The sequence below is a fragment of the Pelobates fuscus genome, chromosome 4, assembly GCF_036172605.1.
Source record: "Pelobates fuscus isolate aPelFus1 chromosome 4, aPelFus1.pri, whole genome shotgun sequence".
Classification (NCBI taxonomy): domain Eukaryota; kingdom Metazoa; phylum Chordata; class Amphibia; order Anura; family Pelobatidae; genus Pelobates; species Pelobates fuscus.
This window is the reverse complement of record NC_086320.1, coordinates 90,292,121-90,306,479: the sequence shown is the minus strand read 5'-3', so window position 1 is coordinate 90,306,479 and position 14,359 is coordinate 90,292,121. Positions and strand designations below refer to the sequence as shown.

At 36.6% G+C, this 14,359-nt stretch overlaps 1 long non-coding RNA gene across 2 annotated transcripts in view; it reads left to right on the top strand.

Annotated features, from left to right (window-relative positions):
- The first annotated feature begins 6,462 nt into the window (after window positions 1-6,462).
- The window catches only part of LOC134607846 (uncharacterized), a 125,899-nt gene continuing 118,002 nt past the window's right edge, over window positions 6,463-14,359 (top strand). The window contains exon 1 of one of the 2 annotated variants that reach the window (XR_010090698.1): window positions 6,463-6,665. This is a non-coding gene — a long non-coding RNA (uncharacterized LOC134607846). Of the gene's footprint in view, window positions 6,680-14,359 lie in introns of both variants that reach the window. The other variant, XR_010090697.1, reaches the window with a different exon arrangement.

Here is a 14,359-nt window from a genome sequence, read left to right as displayed (position 1 = left end):
TACCGCACCTAACTCACCGGCTCACATACCTCGCTGAGACGACCACATGCTACTGGACCGGACTGGAGGATTATTCAAGTCCCCAACATCTCTCCTCATCACCGATAAGTGCCTGCACTCTCTGCAACCACACACTGAAGCAACCGCCTCAGAGGAGAGCTGGGGACACAATCCCTCTACTTCTGGAAGCTAAGTATCTTACAGTCTCTGAGATAAGAGCTAACAATGCTAAAGCTTTATTTCAACTTACTAAAGTCTGCTATCAAGTTGTCCAGCAAGCCTGTTACAGCTTTCCTCAAATCAAGTATTATTCAAGTTCAGCTGTACCTGTCTTGCTACAGATAGTCTTTATTTTCAACTTACTAAAGTCTGCTATCAAGTTGTCCAGCAAGCCTGCTACAGCATCCCTCAAGACAAGTACTATTTAAGTTCTGCTGCACCTGTCTTGCTACTGATAATTTCAATGTATACAATCTCTTATAATTTGAACTGTTAACAAGAATAACGGACTCTAATGAATTCTGAACCTTGTCATTGCTAACTGAAGCAAACCGTTTATTATTTAAAGAAACAGTACCTGTAATTCTGGAACTGAAGTCTCAGTTCCATCTAAGTGTCTTAATAAAATATCAAAGTCCTAAGAAATCTGCAGTTGTGTTCCACATCATTTACTGTGAACGTGACATTACTGTACCCTTATATTTCACTGCCTACAACAATATCCCTGAAATCAGCGGCGTACATACCGTGGTCGCAGGGATCGCAGCTTCCGACCGGGTGCCCGCCGCCATGTGTTGTGGCCCCAGCCGCACACTATAATTGCCGGGGCCGCAGGTGAAGGGGTCCATTGGGTGGTCCATGCTGTTAGGGCCACAAATGAATATCAACATCAGAGTGGGCCCGGTAACAGCGTGATCAGTTTTGCACCAGGGCCCCATGGGTTGTGTGTACGCCACTGCCTGACATAGTTTTAAAACACATTCTTTGTCTTGGAATGTATGACTGTATCTTTGTGTTAAACCCCTTCCATCCTTAGTTTTCAAATTCTTTTTTTTTTTTTTTTTTTTTTTTAAACAGCTGCTGTGGCTGTCTCAGCTAGATTCACCCAAGGCTGTCAAATCATTCTCCTTCTTTGGATTTTCCTGTCTTGGTTTAGCAACAGTTGATACGTGACCCAATGCCAAGGCCATAAATGTTTATTACTGTGCTCTCACTTTCAAGCCAATAATTCAGGTGACAAAATACTGTTGTCTCTAAATAATTTCATATTATCTCAAAATTATTATCTCAAAATCATTTTATATGAACACACCTGAGTCATCATCTATTAAAGAAGAGGTGTGTCTACATATAAAAAGTGATAGGATGCTTTATATTAAGGCAGCGTTGACTGGCATAATTTCTATTTTTGTACACTGATAATTAAGAATAAAACTCCCTTGTAATTGTTATTCATAAGAAAGAAAGCATATTTTCTCCACCCAAATGATTAAAAATATTAAAGTGATGCTGCATGCTGAAGTTGACCCACTGTTTTTGTAAGCATTAAATGATTAACATGATAACAATATGCACACACATTAAATTAGAAATAATAAAGAATTAAAAAGATAAAGATGTTAAAGTTCCTGCATTTGATGTAAATCTCCGGGTCTTGTAGCTTCTACATGCAACTAGGATGCTAACTGTAATTCCCATTAAATAGATGAGCTTAACACATATATTCATGCCCAGCAGGAGTTTATGGGATTTGTAGTTCAGTTTCTAGGTTTCAGAGAATCCTGCTGTGCCTATAAACCTCGGCACTCCGGGGATTAATGGTATATAGTCAACACTTGCATAGAAAGTGATAATATTATGTACAGCCTTCCTGAAACAATAATGAAAACACATCGTGTTAGACAGAAGAGACACCAAGCGTGGTTTTATGAAGCAAAACTATATATTGAATAAATTAAAGTAAATGGAAAAAAATACACATAGCTAACAGTACTCTAACACACTGCTTCCCTACACATTTCCACTTTTGTTCCAAAGGTAACACCGACCAAACCTGGACAATGAATGTGCCTTGAGGAATGAGTTGAGAAGCACTGCTCTAAACTATAGTTTGCAGCTAACATGTATCAAGTGTGCCTATGTAATAGTTGATCAGAATTTCCCCATGTAAACATACAATCCAAACAGTACATGAGTTGGTAACTTATAAACCTTGTATAGGTGCACTGGTTTTATATATAAGCATACAGCCAGCAGAAACCTAATTTCTAACTGATCAAGTCAATTTCAAATCTAAATACTATAAGACAGAATATGATTATTCCCTAAACCTTACAAAAAAACTACATCCACACATAATACAGGATAGTTTATACCTGTGCATCAATATCCAGCCTCCTAAAGTACACAATGGCTGCAATTAGGATTACGATAATCAGACTTATGTACTATGAACCAGTGATCGATTTAAGTATTTTAGCAGTTTCGTATTTTTATTAATTTATTACATGCTATGTATGAAGTTGCATGGCCTGTAGCTGCACAGATTTATTTATAAAAAACAAAATTACTGGTATATGTATGAAAACTCACTATATGAATATACCGCTGTTACTATCAGCATTTATGAAATTCCATATGACGTTTTCTTTGGTCTCTTTTTGGTTTTCTTGATATCTCTTTGTGATATTACCTTGTATCCTCTCTCTTCCCCTTTATGTTTTTACCATGTACTTTCTGACGTTTAAGTCTCTTTGCTCTGTGTACCTGTTGTTTGCCTTCTCTGCCATGTTGTGTTTCCTCTTTCGTCATGTGTTTGCTCCCTCTACAGCCATAGTCACTATTAGGTGCCCAATATGACCCCGTGCCCACAGCCATATACTATAATTCCCATTGCTTAACATCTTAACTCTATTTCCATAAGTACACCATAAACATAAACTCTCCCCATACCTGCATACCCCTCATATACCCCAGTTACTCCCAATGCTCCATGTTCCCATATAGTCATATACACCCCATATAACATTATTCCTGGTGCCTGGCTCTGCGTAAATGTATTGCCTATTATTATATTCTCCGTCTCCAAATGCCATCTTGACTGTACCCCTGCCCAAATCCCCAGCTCAGTCAAATAGAAGTTACATTTACAAATTTTAGACCAAAATGGACAAACTGGGTAAACAACAAGGGTTATTTATACTAAAATAAGAATTAATTGTGAATTCAAAGTGAATTTCAAATGTAAAGATAAAGTGGCTGAACTTAAAGCATAACTATGCCCAGCTTGGCAACAATTACCATAAATTTTAAATTTACTTTAACCCCTTAAATCCGGAGGACGTACTATTACGCCCTGCAGGAACCGGCTCTAAACGCCGGCGGGCGTAATAGTACGTCCTCGCCATAATGGCCGCCCACGTGGCCGGCGCTAATCGCCCGCTGCAGATCGCGGTCGGAGGGGATGCCTGCCCCCCCAGGCAACCCCCCCTGTGGCCGGTGACCGCGATCTGCAGTCTCTGATCGCAGTGACAGGCTGTCACTGCGACCAGTATTAAGCATGTGTCAGCCGATTTCAAATCGGCTGACACATGCGGCCGGCGGCTTTCCCCTTCTGCAGATCGCGGTCGGGGGACTTACCTGGCCCCCCAGGCAGTCCCCCTGGGGTCAGTGACCGCGATCTGCTAAGTCTGAGATCGCAGTGACAGGCTGTCACTGCGATCTCAGAGCTCTCTGATCGCAGTGACAGGCTGTCACTGCGATCTCAGAGCGCTCTGATCGCAGTGACAGCCTGTCACTGCGATCAGTGTTACATGTGTCAGCCTATTGGCTGACACATGTAACTGGCACAGTGATCCCCCTGCAGATTGGAAGGGGGGAGTGCTTGTACCACCCAGGCACTCCCCCCTGTGGTCAATTACCCAATCTGCAGGAGGTGATCACAGTGACAGGCAGTCACTGTGATCACTGATCCTGTGTGTCAGCCAGTGATGTGAAATCACTGGCTGACACTGTCATTGCCCCCTGTCCTGTAATAAAAATAAAATATTAGTTAAAAAAAGAAATAAAAAAATGACAGTTACAAATAAAATATACTTAGATCATATATATTATATATATATGATCTAAGTATATATATATACACATACACACACATTTACACATACACGACGTGTATTTAAATATTAATATATATATATATATATTAATATCAAATTACACGTAGACTGATACTGATTAAATATATATATAATTATTGTTATATATATATTTATAAATAATATAAAAAAAAAAAATATGTAAATACGTAAAAAAATAAAATAAAATAAATAATTAAAAATAAAATATTAAAAAATATATAGATGTGTTTTATTTCGTTCTAACTGTATTGTGATATTAATATATATATATCTATATATATATAAGTAGAACGAAATAATATATATATCTATATACATAAATATATACGTATATATCACTATATATATACCTATATATAAATAAAAATATTAAAAAATATATATATATATATACGTATATATACACATATGTATATATATACATATATTAATTCTACACATATATTTATGTAATAATTTTACATAATTAGGTATCCTAATTAAGTACAATTAGCGGGACCTGCCTGACCACCCATGCCGAAAGTATAGGGAATTTAATTTGCTAGCACTATATTTAACCCTATAACTTTCCAAGACACCATAAAACCTGTACATGGGGGGTACTGTTTTACTCGGGAGACTTCGCTGAACACAAATATTAGTGTTTCAAAACAGTAAAATGTATTACAACCATGATATCGCCAGTAAAAGTGACGTTTTTTGCATTTTTCACGCACAAACAGCACTTACAGGGACGATATTATTGCTGCAATACTTTTTACTGTTTTGAAACACAAATATTTGTGTTCAGCGAAGTCTCCTGAGTACAACAGTACCCCTCATGTACAGGTTTTATGGTGTTTTCAAAAATTACAGCGTCAAATATAAGGCTTGTGTTTAATTTTTTTCACATTAAAATTCGCCAGATTGCTTACGTTGCCTTTATGACCCTATGGTAGCCCAAGAATGAAAATTACCCCTATGATGGCATACCATTTGCAATAGTAGACAACCAAAGGTATTGCAAATGGGGTATGTCCAGTCTTTTTTAGTAGCCACTTAGTCACAAACACTGGCCAAAATTGGCGTTTTTTGCATTTTTCACACACAAACAAATACGAACGCTAACTTTGGCCAGTGTTTGTGACCAAATGGCTACTAAAAAAGACTGGACATCGCTTATTTGCAATACCTTGGGTCGTCTACTATTGCAAATGGTATGCTATTATGGGTGTAAATTTATTTCCTGGGCTACTATACAGTCTCAAAGGCAACGTAACCAATCTGGCGAATTTCAATTTCAAATGTAACACGCTATATTTGACCCTGTAACTTCCCAAAACACCATAAAACCTGTACATAGGGGGTACTGTTTTACACGTGAGACATCGCTGAATACAAATATGTGTATTTTATTGCAGTAAAAGCAAACAGTATTATGACATTGACAGTTAAAATGTCATGTAGAACGAAAAAAATCAAAAAAAATCTTATTTTCTCCCATGTTTTTCATATTAAATTATGTTTCATAGCTAAATATTTGATATTAAATGAAAGCCCTGTTTCCCCTGAATAAAATGATATATAATAAGGGGGGGTGCATTTAATATGAAAGAGGTGAATTACGGTTGGACAGACATATAGCGCAAATGCCAGGTTTTGTTTACGTTTTGTTTCGTTCACAACTTGTACATTTGGCTGCGGTGTTAAGGGGTTAAATTCAGGTTGAATTCGCACTTTAGTAAATAACCACAAAAATGTCCAATTTACAGGGTTATTAACTACAGTTAGAAATCAAAGTGAATTTCAAAATTCAGGCCAGAATATCTGAATTTGAAAAATTCTCAGCTATTTTTCCAGTTTGACTAATTTTGCCTAAAATTTGAAATTCACTTCACTTGGAATTTTCCCTTTAGTGACAGATTGCTTCCAGCATTTCTATTTTGGCATAAAGTTTAAATTCCATTGTCCCTTTTTCTGCTGAGTTCTGTTGTTTTTAAACAATATTTTCTAATGTCCAGAATCAAAGCATTCACTAATATGCGGATCATTATTAACCCCTTAAGGACACATGACATGTGTGACATGTCATGATTCCCTTTTATTTCAGAAGTTTGGTCCTTAAGGGGTTAAACAAATGCATCTGACAGAACTTTTAACTCACTCAGAGTAACTTGGTCACACACTATACTGAAGTAAATTCCGAGTTATATACCTAACCAACAACTAGATGGCGCTAGATGTTTCTTTAGATTACTTAAAAATCCAAAAAAAAAAGCAACAAAAAAAAGAAGCAGTATTATGTGATCCCTCCCCCTCCTCAGGAAGTGGAAAGGGTTGAGTTGTTCCTGCAGGCAAAATAAGGCAGCTTTAATTCACTGTTATTCCTCTCTCTGTGTGAGCTCATCCCCCAGGTTTTTTTTTGTGCTGCATCTTATCACCCGGTTTTGTGTCTGCTGTCTCTCCTCTACCACAGAAACAACTCCTGCAGCTCCCAGCCTGTCCGAGATACATTGTTACTAACACACGGCAAAGCGAATACAGAAGGTAAGCTTCTAATCGTCTGCAATGCACATTTTCTTCTTTCTTTCAACAAAGACAAGGAAGGCTAAAGGCTGCATTTCGGTTTTCCCAGGTAGATGCTCAGTTGGACCAGATGATAAACCAAGGCTGATTAACCCCTTAAACAATGCATGGGAATTTTATACCTTCATTTCACGTTTTCATTGGATTGCTTGCTTTAACCCTTTGACTTCCAGAGGTGCACACATGGTTTGGGCACCCTTCCAGCACTGAAAGGGTTAAAAGTCAAGCAATGTCATTACTAATGCATGTGTTTACATAGATCCATGCCCTGGTACTGAATGGGTTAATATAAATATATATTATTTTTTTTTGTTTCACCTTTCTTGTCATCAGAGGGTTAATTGAAGCAGGGTAGGTTGCCAGCTAGGTTACCCACTGATGTGGGGTCTGGTGATTTGCAGAGGGCAGTATAATTCTCTCCATTGGTTTTGACTTTTTGCATACTGTACTGAATTAACAAGAAATTGCTGAGCAGCTTGGGCACGATCTGTGTTTCAGTGGGAGAGAAAGTCTTGTCTGGGTGATTTGTATGAAAGCAGCCAAGATTGTTCATTGATTGTTTTTCTTTTCAGTTTCCTCTTCCCTTTTTGTTATTCCTCTTGTTTCAATTAGAGCTCAGTATTCAGAGCTGCTCCTTTGTTGCCTCTTTAAAAACGATTGCAGCGGTTTTTGTTCGTGGGACAGTGGCTCATTTAGTCAATTTCCCATTTCTTGGCATAAGTTCTTTTAATGTACGAGCAATTGCGATGCCATCAATGAGCCTTTTGCAATTACAATAGACCAGCACCTGTCACATTATCCTTAACTGCTGTAGGGCCAGGGTTAGACAAGTTACTTGTTAAGGTGACAGTTCATGGACCAAAAGGGTTAAAAGAAATTTGTGTCATGCACAATATGGTAAGGAGTTTATCTGTACCTTGACTTAGCCAAACAGGTACTGGATGTATAGAGCGAAATCTATTGTGATACCTGTGTCACTAGCTCTGTGTTGGAAATTACATTAAAACATGATATTAAACAGTTAATAGCAAACCTTTTATTGTTACAGAAGTCATATAAAAGGCCTTTATCTCTACATTGTCAGACTCACATTCATTCCATGCAGGATACAACTGTCATTACATGCCCTTCATGCATTAGGGATCATGCATTAGGGAAATGCTGTGGACTGTAAATCTCATCATCCTCAGTGAAGCTCCAGTCAGTTAATACATTAAGGATTATACTTTGCTTTATCTTTTAATATGATGTCTGCAAACACCTTAAATGTGACATTTAAAACAATGTTAACCCCTTAAGGACCAAACTTCTGGAATAAAAGGGAAGCATGACATGTCACACATGTCATGTGTCCTTAAGGGGTTAAAGACGATGTGTTCTTTGGAGGACAGTGCCATAATAGTGTCACTCACGTGATGCCTGTTATTTTAAATGTGCAGGGCTGTTTTAAATTCATACCAGTTTTCGGACATTAATGTGTAGAGCTTCCTTACTGTCCTGTCCTTTGCCTCACCTGGCCTCCATTTAAAATGTCATGGAATGTTTTAATTGCAGGACTGTTTTGAAAGGTGGCTGGCTCAGTCGCACACAGTCACAGAATTCTGTGTGTTATGTTGTCAGTCAGTTTTCTGTTCACTAATATGCAGTGTTAGTTAAACTGTATTGTTTTACATGATACAGTCTGAATTAAGCTTTTAGAATGAATGGAGATGAATACATTTTACATATATATATCTGGGGTTTCTGTTTCTGTTGGAATGTGCCATAAGATTTGCTATGTATTAAAGTGTGTGCAACAATCCCTGGTTCACCTACTGTTCTGTATGAAATTAGTTGTAAAAGTAATTTTTTAGTTTTTGCTTTTACTAAGAAAACTATTGATACTCAGAGCAGCCAAACATGCATTGAGGCCGTGTGTTTGGAAGAGGGTTATTGATTTAAAAAAAAAGAAGGAAATATTTATGCTTCTAGTTTGAACTGCCTGCAAGCGCCGTTTTTACATATTTTTTTTAATACCTATTCTGAGGAAAAAGGAACTTGTGAAAACCCTCCAGGGTCCTTTGCGACTTAAAATATTTTAAAGTCCAGCACAAGGCATGCATATCCTTGTTATACCGGATTATTACATAATTTCTTGTTAGTGCCATTTTTTTGTTTGGTAGTAGGACGTTTTTATCTTGTGAATTGTAGTATTTCTGCATTAGTTTTAGCAGCTCTGTCAGGTTTTTGGTCCTTTTGTATATATAGCAAAGACTTCCAAAGTGGACATCTCCACATAGTGTGCCGTGTTAACCGATGCTGTCCCCATGTCCACTGCTATCTTTATCTCTGGGATCTTCTTCTTCTGCTAGGAGCTGCATGACTGCTATACTCACACGCATGCGCGAAAACACAATACTGAGATCCCACAAGAGTGAGGGGGGCCTCCATAAATCACATTTAAAGATGAGTGAGATGATGCCCGATTCCCACAGTCGTTGGTAGCGACGGCTGCTGGGATTTGATAAACGTTGGCAGCAAACTCTGCCTTTAGTCAACCACAAAGCACGCTGGAATAGAGGAAAAGTGAGTAAATCTCTATATTTTACATTGAATACACCACATATCTTGGTGATATATGATTTATTCAATGGATATAGGTGCGGTTTTAGTTAAAGGACCACTGTAGTGACAGGAAAACAAACTCGTTTTTTTTTTAGAAATCAGTCTGTGTAAATTAGATGCATTGCTTTTGATCAAAATAAATTTTTTAATTTTTTGCCCTAAATTGTTAATAGCAATTCACAAAATTATTCAGAACAGACCATCAACACAACTTTTGTCAATTGAAGTTTTGGTCCTCATTCATTTTTTCATGCTCAAATATTTCAGAATTCTTTACTAAAGTAAGAATTAAAAGTGAATTTCAAAATAGACAAACTAGTGATTTTTTTTTTTTGTATGTTAACTGAGCTTTAACTTAACCCCTTAAGGACGCGGGACGGTTCAGGACCGTCATCGGCATTTTCCCATTGCCGACCGACGACGGTCCTGAACCGTCCTTAATTTAAAATGTACTTACCCGATCGCCGTCGTTCCCCCGGCGGCGATCGGCGGTGCTCCCGTTGTGGGGAGACTGCCTGCAGCCCAGACAGTCTCCCCATGGCGAATTAGGACCCCTGTGGCCATGTGATCGCTCAACAGGGCGACCACATGGTCACAATAGGTGTCCTAGTGTCTGCCTGCAGGGGGACTGTCTGTGCTGACAGGCAGTCTCCCTGCTGCTGTAAAATCATTAAAAAAAATTAAAGTTAAAGTCAATGTTAATAAAAAAATTTTTTATTATTATATATGTGTATATATATATATATATATATATATATATGATATATAGACATATATTATACCTATATAATATATGTCTATATATCATATATATAATGTCATGCTAAGTGTATTTTTATATTAATATGTACATATATTAATATAAAAATACACTTATAATTAAATTACACACGTATATATATATATAATATATATAATAACTATATATATTGTATATATATATTATTATAAAATACAAATAATAAGTAAATTAAATTAAATTAAACAAATTAAAAATAATAATAAAAAATAAAAAAAAAATTATATATCTATACGAAATTTTATTCTAACTGTATTTTGATATTAATATATATATATTTATATCAAAATACACTTAGAATGAAATTGTATATATATATCTATGTATATATAAATAAATAAAAAGAATACGAACTATTCATATGTCCATATAAAAAATTACATAAATAATTATATAAATATACACGTAAACTTCAAATATATAAATATGCATATATATTTAAATTCTACGTGCGTATTTATGTAATATTTTTACATAATGAAGTTATTTTATTGATTGCAATTTAAGGGACCTGCCTGCCAACCCAGGCCGAAAGTCCAGAGAATTTAATTTGCTATCACTGTATTTTACCCTGTAACGTTCTACAACACCCTAAAACCTGTACATGGGGGGTACTGTTTTACTCGGGAGACTTCGCTGAACACAAATATTAGTGATTCAAAACAGTAAAACATATCACAGCGATGATATTGTCAGTGAAAGTGACTTTTTTTGCATTTTTCACACACAAACAGCACTTTTACTGATGATATAATTGTTGTGATACATTTTCCAGTTTTGAAACACTAATATTTGTGTTCAGCAAAGTCTCCTGAGTATAACAGTACCCCCCATGTACAGGTTTTATAGCGTTTTTGAAAGTTACAGGGTCAAATATATGGGTCAAATATTTTTACATTGAAAATGGCCAGGTTGGTTACGTGCCTTTGAGAGCGTATGGTAGCCCAGGAATGAGAATTACCCCCATGATGGCATACCATTTGCAAAAGAAGACAACCCAAGGTATTGCAAATGGGGTATGTCCAGTCTTTTTTAGTAACCACTTAGTCACAAACACTGGCCAAAATTAGCGTTCAATTTAGTTTTTTACTTTTTTCACACACAAACAAATATGAACGCTAACTTTGGCCAGTGTTTGCGACTAACTGGCTACTAAAAAAGTCTGGACATACCCCATATTGAATACCCTGGGTTGTCTACTTTAAAAAAAATATGTACATGTGGGGTGTTATTCAGCGATTTATGACAGATAATAGTGTTACAATGTCACTATTGATACATTTTAAAAATGTATGTTTTGAAACCGCAATATCCTACTTGTACTTATAGCCCTATAACATGCAAAAAAATAGCAAAAAGCATGTAAACACTGGGTATTTTTAAACTCAGGACAAAATTTTGAATCTATTTAGCAGTTTTTTTCATTCGCTTTTGTAGACGAATAAAAGATTTTTCACATAAAAGTCAAAAAACATGTATTTTTTTCAATTTTTCATCATATTTTTTAATTTTTTAAAAATTAAATTACATGAGATTATATAAATAATGGTATGTAAAGAAAGCCCCTTTTGTCCTGAAAAAAACAATATATAATTTGTATGGGAACAGTAAATGAGAGAGCGGAAAATTACAGCTAAACACAAACACCACAAAAGTGTAAAAAGATGCCTGGTCGCAAATGAACAACATCGCAAAAAAAGTCCGGTCCTTAAGGGGTTAAAGGAGCACTATAGTGGCAGGAAAACAAAGTTGTTTTCCTGGCACTATAGGGTTATTAGGTCCCCCCCCTCCCGATGGGATGAAGGGGTTAAAACCACTTACCTTAATCCAGCGCCGGGCTCCCTCGGCGCTGGTGACCTCTCCACCCCCTGCCGACGTCAGCTCGGGGGACCTCCTGACACCATAATAAATTTAGATGAAGTTGTAATGGTGCCCAGAGTGTTCCTTTAAGGTATAAATTCACTTTAAATTCTCACTTAAGTAAATAAACCTGTCGTCTGTAGTTTTTGTTTTTTTGCAAAATAAATAAATGTTTTGCAGAGTGCTGCTCCACGAGACTGCCTCCTTAGCCATGCCCCTTCTTTTCAGAAAAAGACTTATCAGACTACTCAGCATTGAATGAGCTTGTTTTCACAATGGAGACACATGGCTAAGGAGGCTGGCGTATGGAGCAGCATTGTGCAAATCATGCATTTTAAAATGTTTTTTATTTTATTTTTTACAGAAGATTTGACCTTTCAAAAAAAAAAAACATGGTATATCAATGAGGTGAATTTTCTTTTTAATGCATTAAAATTGTGTTGGTGCCAGAAGTGTCCCTTTAAATAAGATTCCTTCAAAGGCATGGTTACTTGGCATAAATATATAATATATTGGTGACTTACTCTAAAGAGGCAGCACAATGGAGATGTTTATATAGTAGCTGCTATCTTATGTGAACATGTTGGGTAAAGTACTGTATTTTTACAGAGAGATCGTACAAATACTGCATTCCTGGACAAATGTGATTTGCTATATAGATGGAGCTGCAAGTGATGGCAACGCTCTGTATCTGCTGTAAAGCATTCCATTATTAAATGTGGTGATTTATCGTGATGAATCCACAGCAATTCCAACTTTAATTTATATGTAAGCCCATATTCATTCTTCTTGAATGACCTTCTATGGTCTCATAGTTATGGGTTTATAACAAATAGTGCTGAATAGGGTTTTGCTGTAATACATATTTTGATCATCAGACTTTTTTATAGTCTTTGAAGGAGCACTCTAATATTAGACATTTATTTCTAATGTTCCTGTAGGTTTAGATTTTTGGGCTAACATATAAGCTTAAAGGGACACCCCATTGCTCTATTACAAAAAAAAAAAATGGTACTTTCTGTTTAGCAGCTATAACCTCAATGAAAGCATATCTTTAATTGTTTTGTTTGTTTTTTTGTGGGTATATCTAAAACCAGTTTGCAAATGCTTCAGTTCTCTTGTCTGTAGCTTTTGTCCTCCCCCTCTTCCCCAGCCCAGACTTTCTGTGGCTGTCCAATCACAGACTTCCCAATGCAGCTCAATGAGATGTTTTTGCAAGGCAAATGCTCTTAGCAATTGTATACCTTTTGAGTTGAGCTCCACTGAGCTAAACTACCATGAAGTAACAGGGCTCGTCTGATTGACAGCCTAGCTTAGGATGACTTGACAAGGTTAAGTTATCAAAGTGTCAATTTTTATTGCAATCTGCACTTCTTGTAAAATAAAATAAATAAAAAAGAGAATGTGTCTAAAGTACGTCAGCAAGTGCTTGTCCTTTTAGGGGTTTGATGACCCTTTAAAATGACTTAAGGTTTAGACCTTGCCTAGACGATTACTCCAACCCTGACTGAGATGTCAGTCAAATCAGTGCTTTCCTGTACGGAAGCATTTGGGGATACTAAATTGCGCTGCACCAATAAGCATCTCCTCATAGAAATGCATAAACTCAATTCATCTCTATAAAGAGTGTTCAGAGGCTTCATGCAGTGCGTGAATACCTTGAACGACTGTCCTGCAAAGATTGTCGGACTGCATTAGGAAGTGCCATAGTATCTATCTGAGTGACTACAGATGTCCTTAAAGCTCAATGTAAACCCTGCATTTTCTCTGAAAAATGTGTAAGATTATCTATGGAAAAAAATGAGATTTTAATCTTAAATATACCATTTGTCACTTCCACCATATGTTGCATTGTATTTGTTTTGGAGATTGTTCCCATTTAATCTATAAAATCTGCACTATTTCCTACTTACTTTGCATAATTGAATGCTCATTCTTTTCACTTTATTTTTCATTTTTGGCACCTTGTCCACCCTCCTGTCTGTAATGTGGCGTCCCTGATGGTTCAGTTTTGGGTTCCCTTCTGTCACTCCTTTGTATGACCAAGTGACAAACTAATCACTTCCTTTGGAACTATTTTCCCTCAAATCTCAAATCCCTCTTTAATTCCGCTTTCCTCTTGTGTATTATTTTGGTCTCATCTCAGTCACTAACACTGTGTCTGTGTGTTCCCACTTCCTGAAACTCAATCTCTCTAAAATAAAAAATCTCTTTTCTCTGACCACCAACTATATTCTTTCAGCAAAGCTGAACCCATGAAAAACTTTTCTTTGAGTAAAGAAACCTCCACACTCACAGTAGCATCTGCTACCATTCTCATGCAATAATAGTGACCATCCCTTGAGAAAGGTAGCAGATGGTGCTGAAACGTTGGCTGCTTTTGTGTTACAAT